The 10928-nt window shown below is 38.2% G+C and overlaps 1 pseudogene; it reads left to right on the forward strand.

The window, feature by feature from the left end:
• Positions 5575–10928, forward strand: part of LOC104759934 — a 21481-nt pseudogene continuing 16127 nt past the window's right edge.

Genomic DNA, 10928 nt, shown 5'->3' on the forward strand with positions numbered 1-10928 from the left:
AGGGAATGCTTTCATGTTCTCGCAAGGTAGACGTAAGTCCCTCGCAAAAGTCTATACCCTAAACATTATTTGCGAGAGGCTTACGACTTTCTCCTAACCCTAAACATTTAAATATTGTGAGGGATTTTCGAGTGTCTTGCTAGGGCTTTGCGAGTGACTTGCAAGGGCATGCTTGTTAGTTCACGTAAATACGTCGTTACTCCCTCGCAAATTTTATACCCTAAACACTAAATGCTCAAACCCTAAGCTTATGCACATTGCAATGGATTTTTGTGTGTCAATGTGGATAACATCTTCTGTTGATATGTTTGCAATAGAAATTTTAACATCTTTCTTGTTGCAACACAACTGGATCATCAACTAACATGATGATCCACTAAACCCTAAAGTAGAAGATGTTGATGATGTATTTGAAGAAGAGCTTGAATTAGAAGAATTTGAAGTGTCTGATGATGGAGGAGATTCTAATAATGATAATGTAATTTCTAGTAGTTAAGAAGATGAATCTGATTGAGCAATTGTGGTTTTTCTTGTTTTTTTAAAGATTTATCAATTTGCGAGGGATTTGCGTTAGAATTGCGAGGGAATGCTTGAAATGTCTCGCAAAATCATCGTTAATCATTCGCAAAACCTATACACTAAATATATTTTGCGAGGGACTAACGACCACACCCTAAACCTTAAACATTTAAATATTGCGAGGGATTTGCGAGGCTTCCTAGTTAATCCCTCGCAAAGTCGAAAACCATAAAATAACAAGAGTCTAGCTAATCCCTCGCAAATTTAATTGGGTGCGAGGGATTTGCGAGGGTTCCTAGTTAATCCCTCGCAAATCGTAAACCCTAAACACAACAGTTGTCTAGCTTATCCCTCGCAATTTTAATTATGTGCGATAGAGTTGCGAAGGATCCAAGGTAATCCCTCACAATATTTGCGAGAGAATTGCAAGATTACAAATAGTTTATATATAGAAGCTCAATCTGGTTTGAGCTTACGCCGACAAAACCTAATCTTCTTCTTCCTCCTCCGATCAAACCATCTTCTTCCTCTTCCGATCTGGTTCTTCCTCCGATCAATCCCTAGTCTTCTTCCTCTTCCGATCTGCTTCTTCCGTCTCCGATCAAACCATCTTCTTTCTCTTGTGATCTGATTCTCTCATCTTCTGATCTTCTTCAATCGCAATTTGAAAGGTATAAACCATAATCTAATCCAATTTTGATTTCGTTTTGTATTTATTTTTGGTTTCATTTTGTAGAAACCCTAAATTTGTTTTAATTTTGTTTTTGATTTTGTTTTATATAAACCCTAATCTCGTTTTGTTTTCGTTTTGTATTTGGGTTTGCTTTTGTTTTGTATAAACCCTAATCTCCTTTTAAGTTTGTTTTCTATAAACAAAAAGAACTCGTTTTAATTTAGTTTTGATTTTTGTTTAGTATTAATTACTAATTTTGATTTTGATTTTCTTTTGTTATAGATGTTTGGAGGCAACGATTACACAAGATTCTTCTCTGATCAAGGTTTACCCGCCCCCACTGGTTCTAATCGTCGGGCTTCCTCCGGTTCTCACAGCACACACTCGGTCCAGAATAGCCAACGTGCAACCTCGCAACCACTGCCTGCGACACCTACTTTTAATACGCCTTCACCTTCTCATGCACATGGTGGCAATACGGCGGCTCCTGACATTCGCTCATCTCAACCCGAGCTTTACTCTTCTAAAGTGGCATATGTATGTCTCAACAACATAACCTTGGAGGAGCTACTCGATAGTCCTGGATGTTCAGCTTTAACAAAGCTAGATCCGCGCCGACCTCCAGGGACTCTCTGGTAATATGTTTTAAGTTTTCAATTTTGTAATATAATTCTAATGATTTGCATGGAAACTGTACGAAGATTAATCTGTTGTATTTGTTTTGAAGGTTTGACCAAGATTCATCTCTTGCGGCTACTGTACAAAGCATATTTGAAAGAGATTTCAAAGAGCCTCATGCCAATTGGACACAAACGCCGACAAAATTTGTAGACCGTTGGTATGAAAGTTTTGCGGTAAGTCCAATCTGACTTTGCTGTTTTACAATATGTTACATACTTGCCTTACTTAAACATAGACTAATTGTGTTTTTTTGTGGAAGCAAATATACAATTGGGACCGTAGCATAAACGATAGAGTGAGGCAAGAGTTTGAGGACAAGTTGAAGGACAGGATGTGTGATCAAGTGTCATGGTGGAAGTTAAAGTGGAAGCTAAAAGTTGATGAGGCAAAGCCACGGTGGATTGATCCTCAAGTATGGGAAGGTCTTGTACGGTATTGGCTTGATCCCAAATCAGAAATCAAGAGTATCAATAGTTGGAATGCTCGCTATCATGATCCGGAAGGCACCGAAATATACAAGCATTGTTCAGGCCAAACTTCGTTTAAAGCCCGTGCTTGAAAGTGTAGTTTTCAAGTTTTTTTTTCTTAAGATCATTCCTTGTGAACTCTTTTATTTATTGACTAATCAATCTCTTGTTATTTCTTTTCACTCTGAGATCACTAGTGAGTTAACTCCGGATTTCCTACGAATCTTAGAGGATACTCATCGAAAGCTGGATGGCTCATTTACGGATGGCAAGTCTGATTCAGTGTACAATGAGGTGTCGTCCAAGATTCAAGAGTTGGAATCTGAGCTTTGTACAGGGGATAATGGAGAGAGTTCTGCTTCTGGTGGGGTGCCCATACATATCAAAAACAAGATTTACACATCGGTAAGTTACAGGCTTGTAGTTATATTGGTTTTAAATACTATATGGTTAAACTGTGTGGTTCAATTTTACTGCTTCTGGTGTAGTTCAGTTGCCAATCGTCTATTAGTGTCGATTGGAGTTTAATGAACTTGTGATAACTTGCCATTCTATTTTAATAAACTAGTGATAACTTGCCATTGTAGTTTAATGAACTTGTGATAACTTGCCATTGTTTTTTATCTGTTGTGTTTGACTTTCTTGGTCTCTCTTTCTTTGATTTTCATTTCATGGAACTTATTCTTGTTTTGTTTTAAGGTGTGACAACCCGTCCCGTTGACCCCACTCGCCCACCGCTAGCTTGTCCCCATAGGCCTTAAGCTGGCCCTGCAGGGCATCGATCCTAACCCCTCACTGTGGAAAGAAACTCACATTCAAATCCACCAATAGGTTATTGGTGCGCCAGACGTTTCCTGAACCCTGGTCCCCACCTTTTAACAACCTTCCCATAGGACAAGCGGTCACCAATTGATCTGCACAATGACGAGTTAGGATCGATGCCCTGGTGGATTTGGATGTCCACAATGACGGGTTAGGATCGATGCCCTGCAGGGCCAGCTTGGGGTCCATGGGGACGGCTAGCAGGGGGCTAGTGGGGTCCATGGGATGGGTTGTTTCATAAGGTTGCTCCGAAGAAGAAAAATAGGATATTTGGGGTTCGTTCTCTGAAATTTGAAGCGTCCTCTACCAGTAGCGGTCCACCACCTCTGTCTCCAGCTAATGATCCTGTCATCTTGGCTCGGAAACTTGCGGCCGCAGAGGAATGTATCCAAACTCAGGCGACTCAAATCCAAGAAAGTGCACAAAGAATGCATAGCTATGATGCATACTTTGACTATCTCGCCGACAAAGATCCCGTGTTTGCTGCCAGGTTTCGACACCCTAACAACCCAGAATGCACCAACCTAGAACCAACCAACCCAGAGGGCAACAGCGGTGAAACGAGAGCAGCTGGTAGTCAAACTGGGACCAGAAACATGACCTCTCTCTCTCTCTCCATCCTTTTAAAAACTCTACTTTTCTCATTTTGTTCTAATATCCCCGTGAGGGAGAAAACTTAAAACACAATTTTTGTTTTGTAATATTTTTTTTTTATGTTGAACAAGAATTTTATTTTTCAATTTTCAGAGAAGGTCTATTTTCAATTTTAGTTTTCTTATTCACAAAAAAAAGATCAAATACGAATAATGTAGAATTGGCATATCAAATTTGAAACTGATATGAAAATTTGCTAGTAAATAGCAACGTTGCAAAGCAGTCGTAAAATTTACGAGCGATGTACTATGGCATACATTGCAAAGTACTTGCTAGAGATACAGTCCCTCGCAAATTGCTTGATAGTTGCAAGAATTTGAATCTCTCGCAAATTGCGGTAGATTCGCAGAGGAATGTATTCCCTCGCAACTAGCGTGGGATTTGCGAGGAAAATATTCCCTCGCAACTTGCGTGGTATTTGCGAGGATGAATATTCCTCGCAAAATTTGCGTGAGACTTGCTATGTTCTTTAATTTGCGAGACGCGATTTGCGAGGAACACGTGTGACTCGCAAATCCTTTGCAAATGTTTATTTGCGAAGAACTGTGATGGTTTCTTCCATCGCAAATCGACTGTTTCATGTAGTGGATCCACAGTGATGGACTAAGCTGGAGAACTAATCACTATCAGTTACACTTTCTAGTAAGCCTGATGGCATATAAATAAAATAGCAAAACTTAGTTGTGAAGATTGCTTTTATATTCAATGCTTTAAGACTTTGCCAATGAGCAATTTGGTTATTTAATTACTGGTTAATAATTTTTCTGGATGGTTCAGTATTTGTCTCAATATTCGGTTATGAGATTTTTCCATGGTTCTGTTTATTCTTATTTTCATACGAGTTTATATGATCAACTAGGAGGAATGATCACTTTGGCCGGTGGAATCTGATCTGATCTTATACAATTAATTGGGTATAATTTTGTCTCAGAGTTATAATTTCCTATCTTCGTGTTATGTTTATCCAACATTAATATATTTTTCAGTTATGTTTTGCATTATTGTTTCATTTCCAAATGGAAAAATCCATAAAAATTTGCATATACTTTGTTTTGTCTAAGTTTATTTGAATTTCATAAAATAGAAGAGAAACCCACAAAAAAGTTTCTTTCCTTGTTTAGTATTTCGTTGCATTTTTCTTAAAAATATTGGAAAATATTTCTTGGATTTAATAACAGCCTTGTTTTTGTATTTTGTTCTCTAAAGTCCCAAAATCCAAAAAAAAAAATGTTATATAGGATTGTTTTTCTCTAAATAAACTTGGATAAACTAAAGAAAGGGGGATGGATCCGGATATGACCCAAATTGAATTGGTTTGGGTGAGTAACCCGGGTTAAAGGTGGTTGGATACTTGGATGAGTAAAAAAGATTGTTGAGGACTTTATTTGACTAAAAATATATTAGTATTTGATTAAGTTTTTGTTTAATGGGAAAGAAACAAAAATTTTTTTATTTATATGAGCCCAGCTCTTCCTCTCTCCTCTGTTTGACAATTGTTAATACTTTGATACTATATATTATCAAAGGAAGAAGAGGCTTTTTAAGTTGGAGATTTTGTGGACTTGCTTTGTTTCCAGGTTCTTTAGGGTTTTCAAAATTGTTTTTTATAGCAGACTCTCGCTCTCTCTCTCATCAACCAAAGATGTTCACAGCTGGTGATTCTTTTGTACATTTTGATTATTTGTTCACACACTCAAAAACCCAAATTACAGAGAATTTTGTTGATTTCTTTGTGATTTGTTTAGATTTCTCAAAAATATGGGTGTTTTTTCTCTTTCAGAAGCATATCTACTTGGCGCTAAGCCACTTATGCAAAAGATTCATCACGAAACTAAGCGGATTGATGCTACCATACTAGCTTATGTTTGTCCACATTAGAAATGTCACTTTCCAAACAAAAGTTGTGGAAAATGCCACTTTCTAATTTTCATTTTCAAAACTGCCACTTTCAATTTTATGCCATATATGAAAAGACAAAAATACCCTTCAAATTTGTACGAATATAAAATTTGTAAAAAATATTAAATATTATCAAATAAAACCATCAAACAAAATGCATATCAAATTATAAAGAAAAAAACACAGATTTTTTATATCTAAAAAAAATTAGAAAAAAAAAATATATTATCAAGTATTTGACTAATTAAACATGAGGGGTATGATACTAAAATAATTAAAAAAAGAAAAAAAGGAAAAAACTAAAGTCTCACGTTGCTAGTTGCTACAGTGAGAAACATACTATTTGTATAATTGTGAACTAGATTAGGACCCGTGCTAGAGCACGGGTTGAATTTTTTTATTTATATCATAATTTTAGAATAAAATACGATTCCAAAGATCACGATTAATGCTAGATTAGGACTTGAAAAACTTTTAAAATCAATCATATAAATTATATTTTATTCTAAAATTATGATATAATAAAAGAAATTTCAACCCGTGCTCTAACACGGCTCTAATCTAGCATTAAGGTTTAATTTTTAATTTCTGAATATGATCCCGAAGATCACGATTAATCTTGTTAAATTAGCGAGATTTGATTCTTTTTTTATGATTAAGAGTATATTTTTATCCCTTAATAACTTTTTTATTGATGTGGTTTATCAATAAAATCTGTAGAAAATAAATTGGTGATATTGTGATTCTAGATATTTGAAACTATATACGTGATCTTCCGAAAATAAAGTTTGGAATATCCATGAACTATCAATTTGGAATAACCCATTTAAAATTTTCTGTTACAATCAAGGTTTTATTGGTTACAATTAATATATGGATTAATTTATAATTTATGTATAACCTATTTGTAACCATTTATTAAAATTATAAAGTTTACCAAAACAATGTTGTGTACTTCCGTTTTATTATAAAGGGGATAGGAAACGTACTAATTTGCTTATTACTTTCCAAAAACGTACTAAAAACACAAATACCTCAATAATTAATATATACCTCTGAAACTTATTTTTGTTCTGGCAATCACTACCCCAGAGTGACTTGGAAACTCGAGCTTTTGAGGATCTTGCTGATGCTACATGTGCTTCAGTGGTTAGTTTCTCTTAAAGCTTATATCTCAAGATATCATTTCCTTCTTTTATTTTTTCTTATCGATTTGTCTTTTTTTTTTTCATTATCATTCGTAAAGAGTTCTCTTTGTGTATTCTTTATGTAACACAGGAACTTTCTCATAAGATTCGTAGTGAACTTCGCCGGGTTAATGCTACTATTCTTGCTTCTGTTCGTCAACAGGTAAGCTTACTTCAATTTATGCGATGTTTAGCTTTACCAAAGTTTGTAACTCCTCATTTTTTGTTTCGTTTCTGTATATTTGACTTAACGTTGCGTGGAACATTGTGTGAGTAGTCTTTTCACTTATTCTGATTCTTGTTGATTCGTACCTTGTGTTTGTATTGTATACACACTATGAAAATGTATAATTTTGCTTCTATGTGGAAATAATTGTAAAGGTATAGAGGACAACAAATCACTCAAACTGCTTGGAAACGTGCCAAGCAAACGCTTTTATTCAAACTTATAAAAACTCCTTTTTACAAGTTATGAATCTAAGCCTACTCTCTTGTCTATCTATCACAACACCCTGTGAAGATCTAAAAGAGTAAAATGAACACACTCACCTTCAAAGCCTTTTTTTCGATTGCTTGAAGGTTTACAAAAACTCACAACTTTTATCCACGAGTGCTGACACTTTTTGCGGCTAGCCCTCGTCTCTTTAAACCCCTCACACACACGATCTCTAACCTAGATCTTTGTGAATCCCTAAGTAAAAGGAAATATTCCTTATCCTAAGAAATATCCTCCCTTAACTCTCTCGATCAAATATACCCTCAATATCTTCGCGTATATCTTGATCTTCTTCTTCCTTCCTTCTCACGCTTCTTATCACGACTTCCATAATCTTCTTCCACGTCAGCCCACTTGCCACATCAGCATATCAGCACTCTGAGACACTTCACAAGCTCCTGTCACCTTCAGAGCTCTGATGCACTTTCAATCTCCCCCTTTTTGACTGAATCTTGCCACACAAGCAACTGCAGCATTAACCCTGAAAATACACAAACAACACAGCCAAGACAAAAACACAACCGTAGTAGCAAAATATTCCAGCAATCAACTCAAGACGGTTAACCGATAAAGACTTGTAAAAATAAATTGTTCAAAGCCAAAACAGAAACAAAAATAAAACAAGTCTCAAGTTTTAAACAGGGGAGAAACACATAAAATCACAAAAACAATGAGCAACAACAACAACTGCTCCCCCATAGCTTAATCTTCCCCTCAGGCCTCTGAAACAGACTCATCTCCCCCTGCTTGTTTCGCACAGTTTAGTCAAAAATACCAAGAAACTAAACCAGAAATTGAAACGAATCGCAAAGTGAGAAACTACTTACCAGCGTACAAAGCATCTTGCAGGATCTTAATTGCCAACCGGATGGCTTTGCGCTCTGCAGATGACCCTTTTGGAGAAACAGGGTCAACAGGGACGGATGCTGTCTTCTTCCCCTTTGCCTTCTTTGCATCTTTTGAAGACAAACTCGGAACAGGTCTCTGAGCAGTCATCAGCTGATAGATAAGGCTGGGAAACGGCAACCGGAAGCCAGACTGAGCTTGCAACCCTAGTTGAATGATCTGATCGTAGATCACCCGTCCAAAATCAAACGAGATCCCATGCATGATCATGTAGATCACCAGAGCCCTATTCGTCGAGATGTACCCCGTGTTCACCGTGGGAGACCAGTTGCTACAGCAGATCCGATGCAGATCCTTGATCACCGGGTTCTTAATTGCAGTGGACACCAGCTGCTTGCAGGATTTGACTCTTCCATCAGAGAGAAACAGAGCCAGATCCTCCTCCAGAATTGCAGCCGTCTGCAATCTCTGTTCGCGCACATCCACAGACTTCAGACCAAACAGGGCATTGATACGGCTTGGAGAGAACTCATAGACCCAGTCTCGGACGAGCACGTCGACAGACTCCCCCTCAATCTTGACCATTGGAAGATTCGCCCAGAATTCATAGACCACCTCCAAGTCGTACGAGCCAATCTGAGTAACGGTTTTAAGCAGCCCAACGTTGTCTATGAACTCTCTAGTCTTGTCTGCCGCATCGAGTGGATAACAGACCTCTGGAGCAAGCGTTTGAGAGGCAAAGAACCCATATTGTCGAACAGCTTCTGAGGAGATGAACCGTTTGGCATCGAAATCCTTTGACGAGGCTCCGCGGGATGTGGTGGATGTGCCCTTATCTTTGTGGAGAGATGGACGCTTGAAGTCACGACTGTCTAGATCAGCTGGCGGTTGTCTTTTGCGTAAACGGGATGAGACTCCTTGAGACGGCAGGACAGGTGCAGGCGCATCACCGGTAAGATCTACCACCGGAAATCGAGAAGTCACCTCTCTCGGCGGAGAAGACGAGGAGTCGCAGGTCTCTTGGTTCCCGTGAGAAGGCGAGGGAACTTGATCCACCCGAGTCGGTGATGCAGTGACAGACTCCTCCTGAGGCTGGTAAACCACCATGGCAGTCGCGGGATCGATCGGAGCATGTGGAGTGGGCGGAGGCAACGAAGACGGTGGAGTGTGAAGCTCCTCATCTGAGCTGGAGTCATAGTGGAAACAACTAAAGATGGACTTCATGGTTGATAGAGCGTTGATCGAACGAAGAAGAGAGAGATTTGAGCAGAAGATTAATCGACACATGATTGAAATCGCAAAGGTGATGAGGAAAACGCCAAAACCCTAGCTGCTCCTTTTGATACACCTCCGTGAGTCTCAATAGGCTGCACAATCTCGGCCCAAAACATTAAAGATTTCCTGAAACCACTTAATTAAACATCAGTGTACACTGCATCTATTTCCTCATTTGACTGCATTCAATCGTTAATTCAGTCAATCACAATTAATATTAATGCATTAATAAATCTCATTCTTCCTCTTTTTCAATCCAAATTAACAGATTCATGAATTAAACACACAGATACACACAGCCACTAATGACAGATTCTGAGGGACCCTGACTGAGAATTAACCACACATGAGCATTAAATATATATATTTTTTTTTGTTAAAAATTAAACAGTGCAGAAGACAGAATACTAACCAGACCTTTGTCGTATCAGCCACTTGTTCAGAATCTTCACTAGAAACTATCACAACCTCTTGAATTGTCGAAGATCAGAGGACTGTTGCATGTGGGTAGTCTTTCACACTGGCATGCCTTTAGTCTCCAGTCCATCCCAACATGTTAAGGCAGCTGGAGTTCATCTCTTTGAAGAGCACAAAAAATATTTTTTTGTTTTTGTTTTTTTTTTTTTTTTTTCTCCAAACAGCCTTATGATGACTGCTTCAGCATCTTGAGCTTCAGTGACATCATTTGATTGTGTCAGCCACTGATTTGGAACTCATCATTTCTTAGGTTATTAAACCTTCGAATGATTGTGCATGTCTCTTCACAGCTCTTTGACCTCCTTAATCATGACAACGTTTAACAGGATGGACAGACCGGCATGACAGGCAGCTATTTCCCACACTCTTTCAGATGTTGATCTTCTATATATTCCAGGATTTCTATGATCTGTTCTAGCTCCAGTTCCTGGGTTAGACCAACACAACTCAGAGAAATAATTAGAATTCACAGACACCAATGGACTTCCTCAGATATATGAATCTGTTGAAGTCCAGAGGCTTAGTAAACAAATCAGCCAGTTGAAAATCAGTGCTCACATGGTCTATCTCAATCAGTTTCGCCTCAACAAGTTCACGAGCAATGTGGTGTCTAATATCTATGTGTTTTGTTCTAGAATGCTGGACAGGATTCTTAGAGATGTTTATAGCACTCAAATTATCACAATGAATTAACAAAATGTCAGAATCCATACCATAGTCAGAGGAAATTTGACGCATCCACAGGAGCTGTGTACAACAGCTGCCCAAGGCAATGTATTCTGCCTTAGCGGTTGACAGTGAGACACTGTTCTACTTCTTGCTATGCCATGAAATTAGGTTGTTGCCCATAAAGAAGCATCCTCCACTTGTACTTCGGCGATCATCCACAGAACCTGCCCAATCAGCATCGCAGTATCCGCTCAGACTGGTGT

Source organism: Camelina sativa, chromosome 17 (genome assembly GCF_000633955.1).
Source record: "Camelina sativa cultivar DH55 chromosome 17, Cs, whole genome shotgun sequence".
Taxonomy (NCBI): Eukaryota; Viridiplantae; Streptophyta; class Magnoliopsida; order Brassicales; family Brassicaceae; genus Camelina; species Camelina sativa.